The sequence below is a fragment of the Silurus aristotelis genome (genome assembly GCF_946808225.1).
Source record: "Silurus aristotelis genome assembly, chromosome: 3".
Classification (NCBI taxonomy): Eukaryota; Metazoa; Chordata; class Actinopteri; order Siluriformes; family Siluridae; genus Silurus; species Silurus aristotelis.
In genome coordinates this window covers 13,702,808-13,728,018 of record NC_139576.1, presented here as the reverse complement: position 1 = coordinate 13,728,018, position 25,211 = coordinate 13,702,808, and the positions used below count along the sequence as shown (strand labels likewise).

The window sequence follows — 25,211 nt, the reverse complement described above, 5'->3', positions numbered from 1 at the left end:
ACAGTAACAGGTGTAACTCAAGCTGACATTGCTCCTCCAACTGTCTCCATAATGCTCACTCTGAAGGGGCCCTTTAGGTAACGGATGACCTGAGACATAAACTTGAGATCACATATCAGCTTTACATCCTTCTCTCAATGATGAAAGAAAAATGACTGGTTAAGTTTCCTGACATCTAAGAAAGGAAATCATCCAAGATCATGCAACGAACTGACCACTGAGCATCAAAGACTCTCTAAGATCATTAGATTAGTAAAATAAAATCAGTAAAAAACAAATATATTCATACACAAGATACATTTTATATGTATAAGTATTGGGCCTTTTGATTATTAAATTCAGGTGTTTTAATCAGACCCATTGCCACAGGTGTATAAATTCAAGCACCTAGCTATGCAGTCTGCATTTACAAACATTTGTGTAAAAAGAAAATGATAAAAAAATAGTTGTTCTTAAAAATTAATGTAAGCTTAATGATAGGATTCCACATTTGCAATAAGTCAGTTCATTAAATGTCATCCCTGCTAGCTATTCCACAGTCAACTGGAAAGTGAAAGAATTTAGGAACAGCAGCAATTCAGATAGCAAAGGTCACCTGAGGCACATGGTATGTAAATGGTCAATTGTCAATTGTCAATGGTCTGTTGTTTCCATAGCTTCCAATTTCAAACTTCCAATTAATATCAGTACAAAAACTGTGTACAATGCCAAGCATCGGATGGAGTGGGATAAAGCATACCGCTACTGGATGTGTGGATTTTGGTGGAATAAATAAACAGACATTTGCTGACAGGTCGACTATTTAATCTTGTTTCATTTAATCTAAAAAGTAAGTATTGAAAAGTATTTTTTACATTGTGTGTAATTTTTTTTATATAGTGTGTCCCATATAGATCTTTCATATAGTACACTAGGCAAGAGAAAAAGCATTAAAGCAAAAAGTTCCTTTTTTAACATTAGTAACAAAACAGCATACCTGATAAAACACAGTATTTTGTGTGAATTCACCAGTTCCTGTTTCTGTAAGCAAGTGTAATGTGCAATGCAATTAGCACATTCTTCAAGTTCATCGAAGACAGAAAATTGACAGAATACACAGAAAATAATTATTGAATGAAGAATTTAATCATAAAAGTTATTTTTAAGACAAAGATGTAATCTGATTAATTAGAGTTCATTAGCTTTCCCTATAGACTAAATGGGAAGAGGAGGTGCAAAGGCAGATAATTAAGATTAACCTGCAGTCAGAAAATTAAAGGGGAAGATGCACACATACAGGTAGGCATATCAGATACACATTTGAATGTTTTTCACTTTTGTTTAATACTACATATGCAATGAACATAACACCTTCCATACCTGTTACATAAGCCATTTGTGAACTTTCCTTTAATTAATAAACTGATCTATAAACTGGTATATATATTTTGCAAGTCTGACTTAGGAGAACACCAGAAAACAGACTTTTCTTGCAGGACATATTACTTTGATAAATTTGATTTGACATCATTAATTTTTTTAAAAAACAAAAGCCTATATTTATTTTCCGATCTTTTCCCACAAGCTGTACTGTATGTGAAAAGTATGCTAACTACAGTAAATTCTTAATGGTCATCTGAATGCAGCCCTGATAATTGCCATGGATGGTGGGAATCACCTGAGCACCTTTTTGTGCATGTGTGACAAGCATTTCGAGGGTCTTCCAACAAAGTCATAAACTGAGCCAGTAATTAAAATCCAATAAATACTGCAGTCATTGAACCCTCATTTTTTTCACAACCGATTTTTTTCTTCTGAGTCACACTCACATTTCCACCATACCTGTTGACAGTGGTGGACGAAGCAAACAAACCATGTACTTGAGTTAAAGTAGAGATACACTATGTAAAATATTACTCCAGTAAAAGTGCTCCCTTTAAACTTTAACTTGAGTAAAAGTGCAAAAGTATTTGCCTTTAAATGTACTTAAGAATCCAAAGTACTATGATTTCTTATGGCTATAATGTTCCTATTACTATTTTGCTTAATCAACTTAGTTAATGTAAAAAGACTGAAATGTTACTCCTAGCACAACAATCTATTAATGGAATGATATCAAATGATCAAACACTGATTGATATCTATAAATTATCATGAGCCCACAATCTTCTTTTTAACTACATACACTATATATATATATATATATATATATATATATATATATATATATATATATATATATATATATATATATATATATATATAATGTTATTTTTTTCCTAGCTGTATATGAAAACAATGGAGCATTACGAGAAATCACGATTGTTTTATAACCATTATTCAATAGAAATCTATAACATAGGAGCACATTGCAAGAGATGCAGTTAAAACTTCAATCAGCCTCTTCTTCATCAAATTGTCTTGGATAGTAAAGCATGATATTGCCTGAAATCATTACACAAATAAACTACTTGCTGCTGTGAAGTTTTGTCATAGTTATAAACACTGCAGGCTTCCTAAAATCACTGTCCTTACCAGCTGCCATTAGACTTAACACAACATTGGAGCCCAAAAATATAACAGCACAGCCATCCCAAAACATATTCATGGATCAATTTCCAACTAAGAGAAAAGCTGGAAATTAACAACTTACTGAGCAACCAACCAGCCCAGCTCATGCGCAAGGCAGCACAATGAACTAAGCCTTTCCAAAAAAAATACCATTGGTCATTGATTCCAAAAGAATATATTGGTCTCGAATGCAAAACGTATTTATGTTTAGAAAAGCAATAACCCAATTGTTACATTTTGTTTTTACATCTGACGGTTTTATCGTGCTACTAAGCTACTAATGCAGAGGCAGGATATGGGCAACCATGAATCTTGCCTCCAGCATTTATGTAAAATGGAGAGCGAGAGAGAGAGAGAGAGAGAGAGAGAGAGAGAGAGAGAGAAAGAGAGAGAGAGAGAGAAATACATAAAGCTGACTAAGCAAATCCTGTTCTTGAGATTGGCAAGCGTAGAATCAGCATTAGGATAAAAAAAAAATAATAAAAAATGTTTAAGGGATTTGGGTTTTTACCAAATACAGCAAGCCTAGGAGGAACCGTAATTGTATGCTTTCTTTTTTTAATTCTTTAAAACTATTTTCACATACCTTTGCAATGAAAAGAGCCTGCAGGGTCAAATGTATTCGATAGGTAAGCATGTCACAGTTTCAGTTTAGTGGAAGAAACTGAGTACCAAAGGAAAGTCCACTCCCTTTAAATGAATTAACAGTCAAGACCAAATTAACATGCAGCTTAAAAACCAGTCATACACTGATTCAGCATCAAACAACCTTAATTATTTTTCATATTCGCTACAACGTCATAAAACCATAAATGCTAAATATAACACTTCCTCAGGCAGGATTATGTTGCATTTACCATGGAAACAAATTCACTAATAAAGTCATGCGATAAAAAAATAAAAATGGCTTTTCATTAACTGAAATAAGCGACAAATTAATTAGAATTAGCATAGGCGACAAAAGTGAAAATTGTCAATGGCACAGTGAATTTTGCATGATACAACAGCATAATTGCACATTTTGCATCAAAACTCATGCTTTGCTAATCATAACTATAAGCATTAAAGCCTTATGAGATTCCAAATAGTTTATTGCTAGTTTAAAAGGAATGTAATAATGCAATTGTCAGTGAAATAATCATCAGAACTTTTTTTTCCTAATGCCTCCACCCCACACACCATGCAATCTTCTTCTTCTTCTTCTTTCGGCTGCTCCCATTAGGGGTCGCCACAGCGGATCATCCATCTCCATACCACCCTGTCCTCTATATCTGCCTCTTTTACACCAACTACCTGCATGTCTTCCCTCACCACATCCATGAACCTCCTCCTTGGCCTTCCTCTTTTCCTCCTACCTGGTGGCTCCATCTTCAGCATTTTTCTACCAATATAATTCATGTCCCTTCTCTGCACATGTCCAAACCATCTCAATCTCGCCTCCCTCACCTTGTCACCAAAACATCCTACATGTGCTGTCCCTCTAATAAACTCATTTCTAATCTTGTCCATCCTCGTCACTCCCAACGAAAACCTCAACATCTTCAGCTCTGCTACCTCCAGCTCCACCTCCTGTCTTTTACTCAATGCCACTGTCTCTAATCCATACAACATCGCAGGTCTCACCACAGTCCTATAAACTTTCTCTTTCATTCTTGCAGATACTCTTCTATCACAAATCACTCCTGTCACTCTTCTCCACCCACTCCACCCTGCCTGCACTCTTTTCTTTACTTCCCTAACACACTCTCCATTACTTTGCACTGTTGACCCCAGGTACCTGAACTCCTCCACCTGCTCCACCTCTTCTCCCTGCAACCGCATCACTCCACTGCCCTCCCTCTCATTCACACACATGTACTCTGTCTTACTCCTACTGACTTTCATTCCCCTTCTCTCCAGCGCATATCTCCACCTCTCCAGGCTCTTCTCAACCTGCTCTCTACTCTCACCACAAATCACAATATCATCTGCAAACATCATAGTCCAGGGAGACTCCTGTCTGACCTCGTCCGTCAACCTGTCCATCACCACTGCAAACAGGAAAGGGCTCAGGGCCGATCCTTGATGCAGTCCAACCTTCACCCTGAACCAGTCTGTCGTACCTACTGCACACTTTACTGCCGTCACACTGTCCTCATACATGTCCTGCACCACCCTCACATACTTCTCTGACACACCTGACTTCCTCATACAATACCACAACTCCTCTCTCGGCACCCTGTCGTACGCTTTCTCTAAATACACAAATACACAATGCAGCTCCTTCTGTCCTTCTCTATACTTCTCCATCAACATCCTCAAAGCAAATAAGGCATCTGTGGTGCTCTTCCTCGGCATGAAACCATACTGTTGCTCACAGATGGTCACCTCTTCTCTCAGCCAGGCTTCCACTACTCTTTCCCATAACTTCATGGTGTGACTGATCAACTTAATTCCCCTGTAGTTACTGCAGGTCTGCACATCTCCCTTATGCTTAAAGATCGGTACCAGCACACTCCTTCTCCATTCCTCAGGCATCCTCTCCCCTTCCAGAATCCTGTTAAACAATCTGGTTAAAAACTCCACTGCCATCTCTCCTAAACATCTCCACGCTTCTACAGGTATGTCATCTGGTCCAACCGACTTTCCATTCTTCATCCTCTTAATCGCTGCTCTCACTTCCTTCTTACTAATCCTATCTACATCCTGCTTCACCAACTCCACATCCTCCAACCTTCTCTCTCTCTGATTTTCCTCATTCATCAGCTGCTCAAAATACTCCCTCCATCTTCTCAACACACTCTCCTCACTAGTCAACACATTTCCCTCTCCATCCTTTATTGCTCTAACTTGCAGTACATCCTTCCCAGCACGGTCCCTCTGCTTGGCCAATCGGTATAAATCCTTTTCTCCTTCCTTAGTGTCCAACCTCTTATACAGTTCCTCATATGCCTTTTCCTTGGCTTTCGCCAAATCCCTTTTAACCTGCTGCCGCATCTCCTTGTACTCCTGCCTACTCTTCTCATTACTCTGTCGATCCCACTTCTGTTTTGCCAATCTCTTTCCCCTAATGCTCTCCTGCACTTCCTCATTCCACCACCACGTCTCCTTGTCTTGCTTTCTATTTCCAGATGTCACACCAAGTATTTTTCTAGCTGCCTCCCTCATCACTCCTGCAGTAGTTGCCCAATCATCCGGCACCTCTTCACCACCACCAAGCCCCTGTCTGACCTCTTCCCTGAACCTCACACTACACTCTTCCTCCTTCAGTTTCCACCATCTTATTCTTCTTTCAAACCTTACTTTCCTCCTCTTCTTCTTCGCCTCCAAAACCATCCTACAGACCACCATCCGATGCTGTCTAGCTACACTGTCCCCCGCCAACACCTTACAGTCTCCAATCTCCTTCAGGTTGCATCTCCTACACAGAAGATAATCCACCTGTGTGCACCTTCCTCCACTCTTATACGTCACCCTATGATCCTCCTTCTTCTTAAAATACGTGTTTACCACTGCCATTTCCATCCTTTTAGCAAAATCTACCACCATCTGCCCTTCCACATTCCTCTCCTTAAAACCATACCTACCCATCACCTCCTCATCACCTCTGTTCCCTTTACCTACATGCCCATTACAGTCTGCCCCAATCACCAATCGTTCTTTCCTAGGTACACCATCTACCACTTCATCTAATTCACTCAAGAATCTTTTTTTCTCCTCCATCTCACAGCCAACTTGTGGAGCATAGGCACTGATGACATTTATCATCATCCCTTCAACTTCCACCTTCACGATCATCACCCTATCAGAAACTCTCTTTACCTCCACTACACTCTTACTGTACGCTTCCTTCAGAATCACCCCTACACCATTTCTCTTCCCATCCACACCATGATAAAACAGTTTAAACCCACCTCCAATGTTCCTGGCCTTACTCCCTTTCCACTTGGTCTCCTGAACACACAACACATCTACCTTTCTCCTCTCCATCATATCAGCTATCTCTCTCCCTTTACCCGTCATAGTACCAACATTTAAAGTACCAACCCGAACCTCTACTCTCCTACACTGCTCCTTTTCCTGCCGTCTCTATAGACGCCTTCCTCCTCGCCTTCTCCTCCTTCGGCCAACAGTAGCCCGATTTCCACCGGTACCCTGTCGGCTAACGATACCTGTGGCGGTCGTTGTTAACCCGGGCCTCGACTGATCCGGTATGAAATTCTCATTTGTGATCCGCATATTTGATTTGGCACATGTTTTTTACGCTGGATGCCCTTCCTAACGCAACCCTCCCCATTTACCCGGGCTTGGGACCGGCACTAAGAGTACACTGGCTTGTGCCCCCCTAATTGCTGGGTTCCACACACCATGCAATAAAAACAAAAACAAGATTATTTTCTGTCTCTACTGTAACATAGAACAGACATGGAAAACCATCTTCTGTCCACTGCAGTCCACAATATTACAAATCTTTTCAACTTCACAACTAATATACTAAAAATATTGACAAGTAATTTCTGCATGAAACAGTATGGTGCTTTTCGAAGTTCGATGCCATTTGGCTTATCTCAGTCACAAAAATGTTTAGTTCTTTGGTGCAGCTCAGCAAATTATGACTTGCTTTTCTATGCTGTTCCATCAGCTGTATTGGTAAGAGAAATTAATTAAGTGCTACTAGGTCTATTGAGCCTCACACCATGAATGTCTGTTGAATTTCTTTAGAAATGGTACTGTTATGAAGTAGACTTAATAAAAGCTTATTCAGGCATTTTATCTCACATATTAATTTTAGGATTTAGGCTGTGCATTGTGTTAGTATCAGTAGTTTCTCACTATTTTATGCATATGCTCACAGCATTATAAAAACCTAATCAAATATTAGAGTATTCACTTGCACAATGCCTCACAGCCATTTCAAGTATGGAAAGCTTTATGAGGGGATCAATTCTTCAAAAATTTTCCTTGCTATTACAAACTTTGGCAATGGATGTCCGAACGACAACATTTACTGTTCTCCTGTGCACATATATGTGCATATTCAGAATGATGTGCTTCTTAAACATGCTTTAGAATGGTTGAATTCTGCTCATTATTGTGATTGTTCTAATTAGTATGGTAATTAACAAAATATCAAATGATCAACGCAAGAGCTACAGAATAATAAACTGTAAAAATATACGCCAAAAAAGGGCACAAATGTGAACTAGATAATGAACGAGCATTACTTAATCAATGTGCTAAAATGTACCCCCTCCAAATTGTTATGTGGAGTTACCATCATTATTTCCATTCATCCAAATAACAGATGATACAATTTAGAAAGGTAGTAGATACTAAAACATAAAAAATATCTGATTTCGGTGTCTGGAATGGGAGGATGCCATTAGAATTTAGAATATATTTAAGAAACACAACCTAAAGCATCTTACCAATATTCGGCTCTATACTCATGCTATCTTAGTGAATGGAGAAAAATGGATATGGGCTGTCTTCCAAATTCCAAGTTCTTAATGTTCTTGGTTGCACAGGTCTAAGTATGGATTTATATAAATTAGAACATTTTAGATCACCAAGTCTGTTCTGTTCATCTCTTTAAATCCATGCCTGATTGGCATTTTGTGGAAGGGAATGTATATACTAGTCTAGCTCTGTGTGGTGGAAAGCCTAAGAGATATTACAGAGGAAGCTCCCAGCCACCTGTCAATCTCCCTTTTCCTCCCCCTGGGTTACCCACCCATCACAGCTAAATTGCAGTTTAAAGCATGGGGGGGTGAGAGAGTGTGTGTGTCTGCGCATGTGTGCTAGAGAGGCTCGAGGGACAGCACACAAAAGAGTAGAGAGCTGACCAACGCTCAGGTGAAATTGACTTGGAAATCTTCCATGACTCGTTAGCATAAGAAAGGAGCTTGTGGCTTTAGACAAAGACTTCTTTTCTCATGCAGAAAATCAATCTCTCCTGGGGCCCAGCCATTGTTCAGCACCACAGTACAGGTGTCCCTTCAATGGTCCTTAATCAAAAGTGTCAAAACAAAGTTAGAAGTTATCTCACCACTGCTGTCTTGGAGTGTGTGTGTGTGTGTGTGTGTGTGTGTGTGTGTGTGTGTGTGTGTGTGTGTGTGTGTGTGTGTGTGTGTCTGTGTGTGTGTGTGTGTGTGTGTGTGTGTGTGTGTGTGTGTGTGCGCATGTGAGTGCCAGCATGCCTAGGTTTGTGTATAAGTTGTTGGTATGCATAAAATATTTTTGGAATGTACAGGATTCATGTTAAGGTGAACTTCAACGAAGGTATGTGTACATTTAAGTGTGTAACAAATAGCTTGTATATGTTTAACTGCTGAGAATTTCTACCCTCCCCAGAACTGCATGCTGAGTTCTCAAACAAAAAGGATATACTTTTTTGTCTGTATCCCATAAAAGGAGCCAAACAAGTATGAATACAAGTTCTTGTACACAATGAAAGAAGGTCTGTTAGAAAGCTTTCACACAAGCTTTGCTGCTCCTGTATTGAGCATTGCACTGCAGCTGCTGTAGTATCAAAGCTTTGTGCAATCTCAACACAAATCTAATATGTAATAAGTAACTTAGCAATGCATGTTATAAATCTCAAATTAAAATTGTACTGAAATATTCAATGTATTACTGTATAATTCAATAATGACATTTATGTTTGCCATTTAGTCTATTCGTATTGACATTTTGAAGCCCACTTCTCTATTCAGCGTGCTATGACTCTGTACTGATGAGCGGATTGACTGGTGACATACAGAAGAAAATTAATATCTAATCAGCTCCAAATGAACTTCCAAATCTGTTTTGCTGCTAAATCAACAGGAAAGGTGCTGCTTCTCTCTTTACCTTTAAAATTGGTCAAATTCTGTGTGAGGTCTTTGATATTTTGATTTCAGACTAATCAAATAAATGAGCTGCATATGAAGTGAAAGACATATCACTTACTGCTTTGAGAACATTGCAGCATTTTCTATTTCCACTATATTGAGTGAACTGAAATTTCATAATTTAATAAACTAATAAAAAAAAAAAATAATAATAATAATAATAATAATAATAAATTCATAAAATAAGTGGAAATTCCTAATACAGGATGGGCAATATTCCAAATCAAAATCATATTAATTTATGTCACAATACACTTTTTTGATATATTTGATTATGATTTTTTATTTTTTTTGGTCACACAGTCATTACTAATCTCTATTAGTAGGTTTCCATAAGGCATGTTCTCCAGCCTGGGTCAACCTCTCCTCCCCAAGGTCTAGCACCCCAAACAAAACCTTTTCATCCCCCAGGCTATCCATATGTAAACAGAGGGTTGATTAAGAATTACTTAGCAGGGCAGAGAAATAAAGCCATCTCATTTATTCAAAGCCCAGGGGAAGTCGACGCTAACCAACCCAGAAATGTAACAGATAACTGCAGATACACCACACGCATCATTGCTCAGTGATGTTTTAGCAACAGCTTGCTTTAGCTTTTTTTTACAAAGACAGTGGCATGTGGGTTATAATAGATAAGAGTGGAAATATGGCAGTCTGGCTTTCTTGTAGTTCAAGATCTCAACAGAGGATTTAGGAAATCTATTAATGTATGTTACATTTGCTACCTTCTGCCAGAGTCCACTGCACCAGGGTGAAATCTACTGCTATTTGAGGTGCAAAGAAGCTTTTATAAAGCAACTGACTAAAAATATGAATGGGAGAAGGTTTTCAGGATTTTTTTTTATTGAGGGGTGGGACAGGAGCTACCAATTAATCATTTAGGGATACTAAGTGCATATCTAAGTGCAACACCATTTCTCTATACTAACATGCCGTTCATAACAGTTTGAAGAAGCTAGCAAGGCAACTTTCAGGCTAAATCCATAAGCACTTTAAAGCAATAACTTTGAAAAAATACAATTGTAGAATAGAATTTTTTTTTTTAAAGCCAAGAAGCACCTGTAAAATAAGAAAAAAATTAAATATATATTAACTATTGTTAATTGAGTAGGACGTCTGAGTAGCTGCTGATCAGATCACTGTGGCTTAGTGACAAGCAGCATGTGAGAGTGAGACAGGTGGGGTAATATGCAGCTGGAGATGACAGAGGGCCATGTTGTCTTGCTAAAGCCTCCAGACTGTCACTTTCAGATGGCAACACTGGTAAACATCCTACAGCACACTACCTACAGCACAGCAACATTTACACACATGAACACACACATCTTTTTTTGACATTACTATTAATCACTGCTACAGTATATCTACACCTTTGGCTCTTTTAGTTATGTACGTTTTTCAAAAATGATATAGGTACATGCTTAAAAAAAGAATTAGTAGGTTCCTCATGGGGAAAAGCCAAATGTTTTCTCAAGGTCAAAAAAAAAAAAAAAAAGAAAGACAGACAGACAGACAGACAGACAATAACATGCTCTACATACATTTAATTTATTAATTTCTCTTGAGCTTTTTTTTTTATTGTATTTCATATTTTACATAATTTTTTAAACCATTTATTGTTTTATCCTACATTGGCAACTATTGGCAATTATTTACATTTTGCATTTTTACTATTATTAAGTTTATTTTTATTTACTTCTTTAATTATTTTCTACTGATGATTTGGCACTATTGTATTTAAACAGTCATGCCAGTAAAGTACTTTGAAACTGTAAATTAAGAGAGAGAGAGAGAGAGAGAGAGAGAGAGAGAGAGAGAGAGAGAGAGAGAGAGAGAGAGAGAGAGAGAGAGAACTGTAAATGACCTGTGTTCACCTGTGTTTCTTAATTAGTTTTCTCAGTTATTGCTTTAGATTTGTTTAAAAATCCTATGAACAACAGTCTCACCCATATTAGGTGTCACTAGAAATACTTTAGGCGCCATGGGTGCGCGACTAAGCAGCCGTCAGTTGATTCAGCACCCAAATTTAGAGTCTTGATATCAATAAAGATGTGATCTGTTTTCCATTACACTCAGACATCTGACACAAGGCTCAGGGGGACACTTGAGAACAAAAAAAGGGATCAAGGGGCATGACAAAACCATAGTCTCACAATAATCCCTTAGGGAGCCTACTGGACAAGCCCTAAGCTGCATCTGAAGATGAAGAGTCTACTGTAGCACAGAAGGATTAAAACCTTCTATGTATGTCACCTTCCATCTCTGACTCCTGAGCCTAGAGGGCCATCTCTCAAACACCTCTGAGAGAAATGAGAGGTGCATCTTTTATGTGTCAGACAGTGTGCCCTCCATGTTATTTAAGCCAATTAGAGGTGAACAGGAGTCACCATCAGTGTCGGCCCTTCACTGCTGCACTGATTTCAAACTTACACTATTGGTGAAACCAGACTAGACACCATTACAAATGTCATTTCCTTAGAGGTCTTTCTCACAATGTGAGCCTATACAGATTAAACATATGTCTAGAATTTGGACAAGGCATGTACTGTAAAAAATATATATATGCACACCTGACCATAAGATTTGTATTTGCTTTTTGAACATCCCATACTACATTTAGTATCTTTAGTATAGTAACTTGATTTGATTGTGATTGTGGAGATTTAGTGGTCAGGTAGTAATGTAGGGTGACAATGCTGTGGTGTGGTCAGTGTTTTAATTTATCCTAAGGATGTCCAACTGGATTAGGTTCAGGGCACTACAACAGGGTCATTGTCAAGCTGGAACAGGTTTAGGTTTTCTAGTTCAAGTAAAAGGAACATTTTATCCTACCACATCCAAAAACATCCCATATTGTGTGCCTCCAGTTTAGTTGTAATATTTTTGGGAAATAACCACATTTGGGTGGAAAAGTCGTGTCCCAATATTTTAAAGTTACTCTTGGCACTACCGTAGAACAGGTATGAAGAAGAGAAAAAAGACATGCATTCGAAGAGACAGGGAAATTGACATTTGCAGCACAACCAGATGCACAGCATAGGATAATTGCATATCACTGCAGAGCATTTACACAGCATGAGATGGATTTTTCTTGAATGGAAGAGAGTCATAGAAAAGCTAAAGCATGTGGTGGGACTTGTAAACAAATATTTACATATTTATAATTGGAGTAAATCAAATGTTACAATTTCATCAACTGTTCTGGAGAGGCTAGCACAAAGATACACAAGTATATATATCTTGGCACATACAGATATATTCAATACCGGAATATTCATTAAATATTTCTCATTATAGGATTTTAATTAAATACTAATAAAATTATCACTCTTAGTTCTATTCATCTTATTTTTAACTATTTTACATTTCAAATCGTCTTGTACCGATGGCATATAATTGAGTAATTTACAGCAAATAAAATACAATCAAAATAAATCTCTATAAATATTTTTAGACATACTCCACATACTTGAAACCTATAAAAACCTATATAAGTTTCTTTTCGGCTTCTCCCGTTAGGGGTCGCCACAGCGGATCCTCCGCACGTTTGATTTGGCACATGTTTTACGCTGGATGCCCTTCCTAACGCAACCCTCCCCAATTTATCCGGGCTTGGGACCGGCACTAAGAGTGGCTGGGGATGGTTCCCTGACCGGGAATCGAACCCGGGTCGCAGCGGTGGGAGCGCTGCATCTTAACCACTAGACCACCAGGGCCTATAAAAACCTATATAATTTATATAATAGATATTTATTATATTATTCACAATATATAAACTGTTAGTAGTGCTGCAATTAAAAGCAGTTTAAATGAGTTTAACGATGCCCTTAAAATCTACAGAAAAACACTTTGGTCTTTTAATCTTTAACTCAGCTGCTTCAAATCAGTGAGCAATAATACATGCTAGAAACTGATCTAAAATGCCTAACCAAAAAATATTCTGCTTCAAATTTCCATTTTCTGTGTAGAAACATCGTTTCTTGGTGTGTCCACTATTCAGACTACACCCACCTCTATGCAGATCTGACTGCAACCACAGAGTTCAAAATGGTTTCAGCACTGCATGCTTTTAAATGATTCATCTTCGTATCAGAAACACCCCACATTTCTCTAACGTGAACATGCTATTTGCATTAAAAGTTATGCAAAGTATCACCAACTTTAGGCATTAAGTTAGATGTGATATATTGCTGAACTTTTTCTCAATCTTCTAATGAAGCAGTGAAAGCGGCTCTAAACTAATAGCTGCACATCACATCATGTAGCAGTGTGCAGGAGAGGAGGGGAACAGAGCCTCACAGGCTGTTTGCTTTTCCTGATTATTCTCATGTCATATTGACATCTGAAATGACAACTTCACGGGTTGACATAGATAGACAGGCAGCTCTGACAGCACTACAACGTTCAACAGATGTCGAGTTCCCTCGGTCCTTTGAAACCAGCATGACTGACAGGCAACAAGTAGCAATGTGTTGTTTCCATTCACAGAACTTACAAAAGAACAGGAACAATGGGATAAAACTGTCAGATCCCAAAAAGCTCCCCCCAAAAAAAGCTCCCAGGAAAACATCTAGGGGTAGTAATCAAGGTAGCAAATGAGACAAAGGCAACAGTACATTTCGACAAAGCTAACGAAAGTGTTTATTATCTGCCCAAATGGGCAAGACACTTTTCAGTTAAAGATTTGCAGTTTTAGATAATGAGCTAGAAGCCTGCTGACCCTTGCATGACCTGTATTTCTTAAATCTGAACAGAGATATGGTGAATGCAAATACCACTTCCATGAACAGTAACTCAAGGTGAACAAGCCTCACGAGAAGGGTGTATCTATTGTAAAAGAGGAAAAGGGAAAGTCAGAGAGAGAGAGAGAGAGAGAGAGAGAGAGAGAGAGAGAGAGAGAGAGAGAGAGAGAGAGAGAGAGAGAGAGAGAGAGACAACAGGACAGGCAACTTCAGTCAATGTCAGAGGACAATGTTATGTCTCAAACACAACACACACCAGCATATAAAAAAGCTTCGGTATGACCACAAGCTGAGTGACAAACCATAAGCATGAGGAAGATGTAGAACACAATCACTAGTGTAAAAAGGAAATAAGGGCTGTAAGTGGTAGTAGGATGAAGGACAGAATGGCAGGAATTGCTGAAGAGAGTGGGTGGAGGTACAGAGGACAAGGAGGCAGAGACAATTAACTTCTGATAAGAATAGACAGGTGTGTTGGGGAAAACAGAATTCAATATGACTGTGACGGTGGGAAAAGACGGATAAAAGAGAGAGATGTGGGATTGAGAGATAGGGCTGATTTAAATGAAGATGGCCATGACTGTAAATGAGAGGCTCCTCTTGGGATTCCAACTAATTAAAGCGTCCTCTCTTGGAGAGACAGAGATCACATTGACAGGCAGCTGTTGGTAAATGCTCAGTGTCAGAGGAAATGTCCCACAATGCATTGCTTCCAGAGGGGCTCTGATCAGACCACTAATTACAGTCTGGCCCTGTCAATGTCATTTAGATTTGCTTCCACAAACTATAATGTAGCTTTAAAAACTCACGAGCATTCAGGCACACACATGCACACGCAAGCACACCATTCCGAATTCAGGCACATTCATAGTAGTGTACACAAGCCTTGTTCACCATGTTATGATTCTTCATCTTATTTTGCTGACCTTTGCATGGAGTGGGTTCAAAAGGACCTGCACACAATCTAGCCCAATCTCACAGTGCTGCACCAAGGGGGGAATTGGATCACCTCTGCACTGACCCAACCACAGTGACGCCCCACTCTCCGTGGCCTCTGGTGTTGGGGTGAGCATTCAGGACGTCCAATCCTGACCCTGCATTTCACCCCACTCCTCTTTGCTGTCTCTAGAATTTCCATAAGTCCCTGTCTGTCCATTTTTCTCCCTTTCTTACAAATACAGGATGGACTAAACTGCCATTTTTCTGCTTCAAATACACGTTAGATAACTAAGATGTAGATGTGTATTTGCACATATATTACGCTATTTTTCATTTATTATGACTTACAGGCCAGCTTCATGCACTGTTTTGGCCATGTTATGCGTCTGTTCAGTGCTGATGAATTTTGAAAATAAATTTCTAGACATTTAGACATCTAGACATTTTAAATATAGAGAGGCACAACATATAAGGAAGCAGGTCACTTGTCTTCCACAGAGTGGTGCATTTTAGAAGACACCCTGCTGAGATGGTCATGCTCAAAGAAAAGAGACAGAAATGACTGATCACACATTTCTCATCCTGCTTTCACTCAGACTTAGAGTGATACTCCCCCCATGACCACCAACAGAAAAACTGTCAAACACAGAAATTATTCTGTAATATTTATTTTGAATAGCAAGAATAGAATAAAACAGCATGTGGTACAGGCAATACAGTAACCTTGGGGGTCAAAACACTGTTTTATTCTATATAACAACAAACCTTCCTGAATGACAGTGACCTAGAGAGAGAGAGAGAGAGAGAGAGAGAGAGAGAGAGAGAGAGAGAGAGAGAGAGAGAGAGAGAGAGAGAGAGAGAGAGAGAGAGAGAGAAAGAAGGGGTGGGGGGGGGCAAAAAAAGACGCATCTTGAGTTCAGTATTCATTTAAATGCCTATGAATGCAAGCTATTGATGAGAAATACACATCATTTTAAAAAGCACAGCTAAAAACCAATTCTATTTTAAAAACAATTACAGCTTTGAATTCATGTTTCATGTTTGAGGTCGTACATGGTGCTCACCTCTCCATGGTTACTGTCCGCCTGTGTTGGAGTAATTATGGGCCGTTTTAGGCGAGACCCCCGTATTTGTGTAGCAGGCCACAGTCTGTGCATCTGCATGCTGCCATGGCTACCCTGCCGTTTTTGTCTTACTATGACCTGTATAATGAGTGTCACATTAGCAACACAACAAATCAAAACGCACAGCTGTCGACCATATCGTGTCATCCGATTTTAATTAATATGATAAGTAATGCTTATTAGACAAGCCTGCTTCTCTATCACTTTTCAATTTGCAAAAAATTTAGACTGGGATAAAAAATAAAAAAATAAAAGCGACGAGGGAGTTCTGTGAATAAAAATGAATATGAACTGATGTTACACACCATCCATTAGGCTTTATAAATAAAGAACACTTGCCAACATTAGCTCATATTCAGACCTTCCAGTCAAGTGAATCTTCCCATTTCCTGTAAATCGGGAAATTTTCTTCACGAACCAGGAAAAGTTCCTGGCACTAATCGCTGCTCTCTTTTTCTGGCTAACATCCTCACTTCTTTGAGGCAACGGAAATGCAATCATTGGCCTGTTTCACCTCCACATTGCCACCCAAACCTTGCCCTCTTGGAGGGGAGTAAAGAGTGAACCCCTACTGGCTGAAGCATATGAGCTTATGAGATTCTTTGATTAAGCTAACATTGCTAATCAATGGAACATTCAATGTGTTTCCTGTACCACCGCTTCTTCCCTGCTAGGTCCTAATTGGCCTATTCTCCAGTAAGTAAGAGGAGTTCACTTCAGCAATTGCCAAAATCATCCATATCATACATACAAAAAACATACAAACAGATGTGTTCCTCCATTCACATGTGTACACACACAACTAGGAAGAAACAGATAGAAGGAAGAAAATTGTGCGCAGAAAAAAAGCTGCTTATAAAAAGGACATATTTCCTTTAACGACCAAATTGAATTTGATTGACTTAATGAAACTGAGGGCCAGTGAAAATAACTACATCTGCACAAACAATAGAGCGAATATATGATCCAGAGTAAGGACAAAAAACCCTGACTCATATTAAGGTCTGCTCAAAATTAGATTTCAGTTGGTTGAGGGTTAGATTATGGTTTATAATAGAGGTAATTGTAAATGATTTTTCAAGCTAGAGTGAATACCACCTATATACACAAAATAAGAAATGCCTACCAATGCTAACAACAAAACTGCTGAATGTAGAAACACTTAGAGACAGGTAGTGCAAAAGTGATCTACAGGAGGTGTTTATATCATGAAAGGTCTATAGAAAGCAGATTTTATTTTAAAAAAGAAAAAAAAGAAGAAGAAAATAAAAAAAAAGCTACCACTGCAAATTTTTTTTATTTAAGTCTCTGGCAGTTATGCCCAGTTTACAATCACTAGAGCATGCAAAAACAAATAAACTAATAAAAAACCCAGCCAAATCCTGTAAATTGTGTTGACCATGTCCCGGTGACAGTGCTGACACATTTGTAAGTGTCATTCAATTGAAGAGAGCAGCACTTCTGCCGAAATAGACGCCATTACCAGCCTCTCCATGTAGCACTACTGACTTGGAGCATCCTCTTTGACAGGGTTGTGTGTGTGCATGTGTGTATTTGCTCTGACAGGTAGAGTGATCACAGCACACACCTCCACTCCCTCTGTCAACAACACTCAGCACTCAAGAGCACACTAAAACACCACTGCAGATAAAGTACATAAATATTAGTGCAGCATAACGTGTGTGTGTGTGCGAGTTGTGTGTGTGCGCTAGCACATGTGTGGGTGCCTAAATGAGCTTGTGTGCCAAAGTGTGATATAAATGTACTACAGTGCGGCAGAACAAAACACATTTGCTAAAATACAGCAACATCTCATTTCATGCTAGCAGTATACCTTAGTTAACACACACGGTCAATTGTTCACATCTCTGACTGTGACATATCAGACAAGTGTCAAGAATTGCTTACTTTTACCACAACCTGAGCAGTATGCAATATCAGCACCTCTGTTACTGAAAAGTGGGTTTTAGATGCATGTATTTATTTTACATTTTTATTTTACATTTTCAACCACATAAAAAATCAGAAAAAACAAACCTTAGTTTGATCTGTCTACAAATCTCTCCATTTTAAATACAGTGGACATACATTACACAAGGCTATATGCAAGTAGTTTAATGCTACAGTTAAGGTAGGTTATTAGCACATTGATCATTTATTTTGCATTGCATTCATTGCAACTGTTCAGAGAAATTGGAGGACTAAAGGACTAAAAAAGAATAAAGAATTTAAAACTGGATGAATATGTATAATGAGTGAAAATGCCAAAAGGTCATGACAAAATGATCACAGAATGTGTAAATAATTACGTTTAAAATAATTTTAAAAAAAAGAAAAGAAAAGAAAAAATTTTGATTAAATCACAGACAATTGCATACATACATTTTTCACCCTGACCATTGATTTGGAGCCATAGATCACCATAGAAAGCTTCATCAGCGTCATTGACTGGTTTTAGCAATCATTAGCATCATTAAGAATAATTAATTTAGGGTTATTTAAAATCAATTAAAAGCCGATCCCACTGAAAATTAGAGCTTTTCCACCAGAGAACGTTTGTTCAAATGTACCGATAATCTTTTTATTTCGTTAATATCCTACATCTTACGACATCTTAAAGCAGACACAGCTGTATATTAATTGCCTTCCATCAGCAGTTTTTCACACTGGTATATACATATGAGAACACAGTATAATTATAAAAATAAAAAAATACATACATTCAAAAAACATGAATGGATCAGATAAAGTGCCAAATTTCATTATCAATATCAGACAGATGACACTCATAACACAAAGATCACTGTGCTAGTTTAAGTCATTTCTTTTTGATAGAAAAACACTTCATTGTGGTAAATCTATATTGAGTATAGAGATTATATAATATGCTCAGCTTTTCATATACAAATATGATGTGAAGTAATATGCAAAACCAGCAAACATTATAGTATGTACTGCAAAGGTTGAAATGAAAACATTATAAGTTAGTCATTATGGAACATAATAAATATGAATAAAAAGAATGAGAACATGACTTTTATTTACTATAACAGACACATCAGCTTTCAATGCTGGAACGATGCTTCATAACATCAGCATTTTTCCTGAAAACACACACAAGCTGAGATAAAAGAGTAAAATTCCGTTTTATTCACAAACTCACAAATAAAATAAAACAATCTCTCTGCCCAGTGTGCACACAAGAACTGCAGGTCTTATCACTAATCACTAGAATTAGATAAAACAATGGAGGTTAATGGTCCATGTGGCCCAGCAGCACATGAAGGATCTAGATAAGACTCAGGGCTCTGTATCATGGCCCTCAATAGAGCCATTACTCTCTCCTCCTATGAAAGAGAACAGATGGGAATAGCAAGAGGACAATCGATGCAAAAGAGAAACACTCCCTCACAGTTAAAGCTAGAAAACTTATTGTAAAGTCGAAGACAGAAAGGGCGAAGATCTCGTTCTAAAACACAACCTTTTGTGCCCCCGTCACCTTCTCCACTGATGTATAATGGTCTATTACAAAAGTGTGAGGCCAAGTTCTATTCAATTAGCCTATCAAATTCTTAATGACCAGATCATGAATGGGTTATCAGCAACCGAGATAAAATGAATTTATAACCCTAATAATGATTCACAACAAAAGAGCTTGTGTGTGCTGAATATCTGGGTTTCTTTCATTATTGTCTACACTTTGAATAGAATACCCAGTAAAAAGTACAATGAAAACAAATGTACGTTTTATTGTTGCAGTTGTTATTCTTATTGTAAACACTGCTAAATGTATGTTTTCTTTCTATTTTTTTTCTTCCTTTTTTTGGGGGGTGGGAGAGAGAGAGAGAGAGAGAGAGAGAGAGAGAGAGAGAGAGAGAGAGAGAGAGAGAGAGAGAGAGAGAGAGAGAGAGAGAGAGAGAGAGAGAGAGAGAGAGAGAGAGAGAGAGAGAGAGAGAGAGAGAGAGAGAATATCCTGCATAATTTTAATTTAGAACCTGTGTAAGTTTAGTGCCTCACACACTTCCACTACTTTATTCTTTTTTTTTCAACTCAGGACACCAGCTGGAGTGTATTCCTCGCTGAATAGACGCAGAGTAAGAACATGAAGGAATTTTAAATAACTGGCCAAACTGTTCAAACTATTTATTAAAAGAACATATGCATTATACCTAAGTAGACAAATGGATACTGGCATGCAAGCAGGCATACAAACAAGGCGAGTCTTAAAATTCAAATTCAGGCCACAGAACAGGATGTTCAAATACTAAATGACAAATAGACTGTGACGACTAGAAAATAGCACGCAATTTCCTTTTCACTAAAGCAGCCAATACAATGTACCAAGGATCGATACCAATGCACTGTGAGACTCTGACCATTACTCTGATTGAATCGCTGCTGTTATGCTCTCATATGACAGAAACTCAGGTAGAGCACTCTGGGATATAGGCTGCGGGGATGGATTAATACAGTCTTAAAGCTAAAACTGATGGCCTGCCATCTCTCCATTGGCCTCTATAAAGAGTGCCTGTCACTGGTAATGTGTATCAGTTAGAAAAGAGCACTGAATAAGTAAATGAATAAGCAAGTAATCAGGTCAGAAATAAAGTGGAAGAGAGAAGGCTGGCACATACACGCACTAAAACACATGAGTAGACCGAGGTCCTCTAATACACACGGAAAGTGAAAGGAAGTGGTCAAAAGAAGCGAATAAAGATTGCTTATAAAGGTGACATCTGGGCACCTGTCAATCAAATACTCAATGGCTGAGTCTGAGAAAGGGCAATGGGAGGGTGGGGTGTCATCATGGATACAGCTCAGCAAAAAAAAAAAAGCACAGCTTAAGACACATATGCCCTGATTTTTTATTTAGGTAGTTATTTAGAGTGTCCAGTCAGGAGTCCTGTACATTACAGATTCTCAACCTGGGACCTGTAGTACCCCTGTCCTGCATACTTCATCTCCCTTCTCAACATTACACCCATTATAGATCCGGGGAACATTTTATCATTTAACATGTGTAACTCTCATCTCTCTTCATCTTAATTTAAATGTACTTTAGTACAATCAAAATAGAGGACAATGTATGATGTGAGAGCTGGTGCTTCTCTTATGATGCTTTATCTTTTACCTGGAAACATTGATGTGGTTTACTTTTATAATGATTTAAGGTTCATAATTTAAAAAATACCACCCTGTAACATTGAAAGATTTTTTAAATTGTTCCTAATTGCATTTTTCCAAGCATACTTGTGTTTCTATAGAACGTTCAAATTTTTTTTTAGGTAACCTTTAATATATATTTACTCCCTGACAAATAAAAGGGGTGTCACAAACGCATTTACATTATCGAGCAAAACCTCTTGAGCTCAAAAGTATGCCAAACATTTTTCATATGTATCTGGTCAAGGGATAAACTGGGATTACACTGGCAAAGGCAAACAATGACCAGGCTTTTCTAATCTCCATCATCTTCATCCAAACATAAATCTTCACAATAGCATTAGACCACATGAACCGAATCATGATTTTCTGTGCTGGAATGTAGACCAGTGTGTAAAATACACCAAACTGCCAAAAAACCTTTACCCTTTGCAAACTGATAATAATAAGCAGGCTTTCATCCTTACTGTTTGTGAGTTTTAGTTGCAAGTGGATTTTATTAGGAGATCAAAATGTGTCCAAAATCAAATCACTGTCCTGCTGGAAAATGCACCAGGGACCGTGTTAAGTGTCAACAACGGGGGGGGAAATGCACCAACATCGCCATCTAGTGGTTTGTAATTTAAAGATGGTGTTCACAATGAGATGTTTGGCAGCGGAAGTCAGTCAGTGACTCAATAACAATTGTGAACGTTACAAGTTTGTTTCCGTCACATTGATTAAAAAGACAGATATTGGTCCATTCTCGGGAAGACTGATTAAATAAAAAATAAAGGTTTGTCCGTTTGTCACCTCGGTAGCCGGACCTCATGTTTCCCAGTACAACTCTGCCCTCTGCTGTCCAAATATTCACATAACAGATTTGGATTTTTCTGCCCTGTGAATCCGGACAATTATGGTTATTTAGAAAACACAATTTTCCTTTAGATTACTTTCTCACAACAGACATTAATACATTTTGCTGCCCTAAGAACCCCACCTAAAAAAAACTGAAAAATCCATCTCTCAGTCTAACCAGATGCCAGAACAGGTTGGATGGTCAAGTAGGTTGAACATCAGTGCAGGCTGATAAATTGTTTTCCATATTAGACCAAGTTTGACAAAAAAAAAAAAAACTATGTTTTGAGTTTTCATTGTATTACAATCTTAAGATTAATTTATCCTAGAGGTAGAATTATGTTATAATTCGGAAACTGTCATTTGATTGCAGACCAGCTACTACTGGTGTAGATGGTCTGCCGGTTTGAGGAGCATTACCTGTGTTTTGCCAAATGGTAGCAAGTCCATGTGGATTTCTCAGCAAGGAGAGCATCTTTGACACTGTTTTACATGTCGAAAAGTAAGAAAGGGGTTCCGTACGTTTCATTAAGTAACACATATAATCTGGAAATTATTCAAGACTACTTACAGCGTCGTTTTAATTTTCTAATTTAGCAGTACGGTCTGGGAATCCGGATTCGTATGTGAGAAATAACTTTCGTTTTGTTTGTTTGCTTGCTTGTTTTTTTTTTTACCATAAAAAGCGTCTGTGGAGGTCCCTGTCGACCCCTGGTGTAGACAATAAACCACATGCAAACATGCATTCAGTCTAATGAACGTCTCAGTTACTGACCGAAATGAAGGTGAAATGACTGATGAGATCTATTAGCAAATGTTTCCTTGAAATCAATACACTCTGAAACGAGAAATTCTCACCTGATCCTAAACAACAGGAAACACACTCTCACTTACTTGTTTGCTGATTTATTGATGACATGTCACAGCCTGCAAAGAGATTTACTTCCAAGAAAAATGCTCCTGAGAATCTTAGATCTTCTTTATGGTGTAAACTATATTGTTTAGCAGATGTGTGTACTAGTTGCTGGCTTTATAGAAGCACCAGAAAACTAAGGAAAAATTACTCCATAGCAGGTGTTAATACTGATATACAGAGAAGTGTCATTTCCTTAGGTGGACTTCCACTCAACTTCATGCTTCCTCTGCTTATATAAACCATATGGGAATTTTGACTGGACACATAATTCCACTGGAGAAAACTGCTAACTGTTCCCAATTTCTTGTCAAGTAGTTCCACCAGGTAATCACATACTAGTACAAAACTCTCTCAATAGAAAATAAATATCCTCAAGGTTTAATTCCATCTTCTTGCTTCCTTCTACACAGTCTGTTCCCTATGATCCACCTGCTCTGTGATGACAGGCATCAAATAATCCCTCAGGACACCAGTCACTCTTTCCACTCCTGCAGTCACATTAGTCCATTAGGATCCCTTAGGGAGGACAGATTAACAATTATGAGACAAATCCAGCACTACATCTAACAAAGTGAAAGAAAAATAAATGAAACGGGTCCACTGACTTCCTGACTTCAAGAGAGAGTGGGAGGAGAGTTCAACGCAAGCTCCAATTTATAGACAAACTGCTGGAATGTAAAAGTAAAAAAAATAATAAAAAATTAAGTGAGAGACAAGAGAAATATAGAAAGAACCTTGAGGGCAAGAAAAAAAAAAAAAAAAAAAGAAAGAAAAAGATGGAAAGAAATCAAAGATAAGCCTGGGAGCCAAGTGAAGAGAGGCACTCACTGAGCAAGCTGTTTATAAAGTCCAGAAGTAATCCATCCCTCTTCTCTCCTCATGCACAGAGCCATAGTACTGCCTTCTAGCCTCTCCAGCGCATGAATATATTACTATGCACACAATGACACTGCTTATTGTTTATGAATTACTGGCCTCCCCGCCAACAAAGGCTATTTTCATAAGAAAACTAATTCATTTCAGTTCCTATTTGATTAGAGGCAGAGGAAAAGAAGCCCTTTGGTCAAAGCCCCAGAGGACTGTTTTTATTCAGTCCTTTTCAATAGGGCTTTATTGCTCTTCTTTTCAAAGCTGACGGGGAAAGGCTTTTAGAGTTAAACATTGACGAAAAATTATTGGGCGGCTGTTTTTTTGTGCAATAACAAACCCTTTCAAAAGGACACTGAGCTCTTATCCATCCATCCATCCCTCACTCTCCTTTCTCTTTCTTTTTGGCAAATTGTAAAGCCTGGAAATTAATGACAGACAGTAGCAAAAGAGGGAGAGAGCAAAAGAGGAAGACAAGCTCAGCCACAATGCATGTCAAATCTAAATGATCACAAGCTACTGAATAGACCCAGGGAAAGAAAGGGTCTTAGAAGTGTGTGCGCGCGCAAAAGCGTGTGTGTATAGGTTGGTCAAAAGCTAATTGATTCAGTGTCCACAGAGTCCTGCTGTCCCTTTCACTCAGGCCTTCAAAGACAGCCATTATAGTTCACTGTCAGTAACAGTGCAGGAATTAATACCTGAAACTTAAGAGTCAAACCGAGCAACACCACACTCTACAGGTGTTACTAGCATTGTCCTCAACTGTCTGCTCTTCAGTCTACACCCTTAATCTTTAATGCTACTTAAGACTAATGCTAAAGACGAAAACGACAGCTAAAATTTGTTTTGTTGCTGAGAAAAAGAAGTAAACACATCACATCTGCCGTGTTTTAAAAACAACAATTCTTGTTATTTAGTGTAGAAGACAGTTGTCTCATGAATAATACAAGCACACCACTGAAAGCAATGGCTCCATCAACTAAACTGAATAAAGTTTAAAAAAAAAAAAAAAAAAAAAAAAAATGCATAAGAAAAGAAGTGAACAAAAAAATGAAAAGGCCAACCTGGCATTTATCTGCAGGTTTTATCTACGCAGTAAAGGATAAATCGGGATAAATCAGGGCTCCAATTTAATCGGGATGGCATTATGCCCCTTTGTATTTATGCAGGAATATTTAACAGGAGACAAAAGGTGACTTTC

The 25,211-nt window shown here is 38.2% G+C and overlaps 1 protein-coding gene across 1 annotated transcript in view; it reads right to left on the bottom strand.

Annotated features, from left to right (window-relative positions):
• The window catches only part of sox1a (SRY-box transcription factor 1a), a 76,677-nt gene extending 52,726 nt beyond the window's left edge, over positions 1-23,951 (bottom strand). The window contains exon 1 of the transcript XR_014532523.1: positions 23,122-23,951. The gene's annotated coding sequence lies outside the window, so the exon portion shown is untranslated. The remainder of the gene's footprint in view (positions 1-23,121) is intronic.
• Between the last annotated feature and the right edge of the window lie 1,260 nt (positions 23,952-25,211).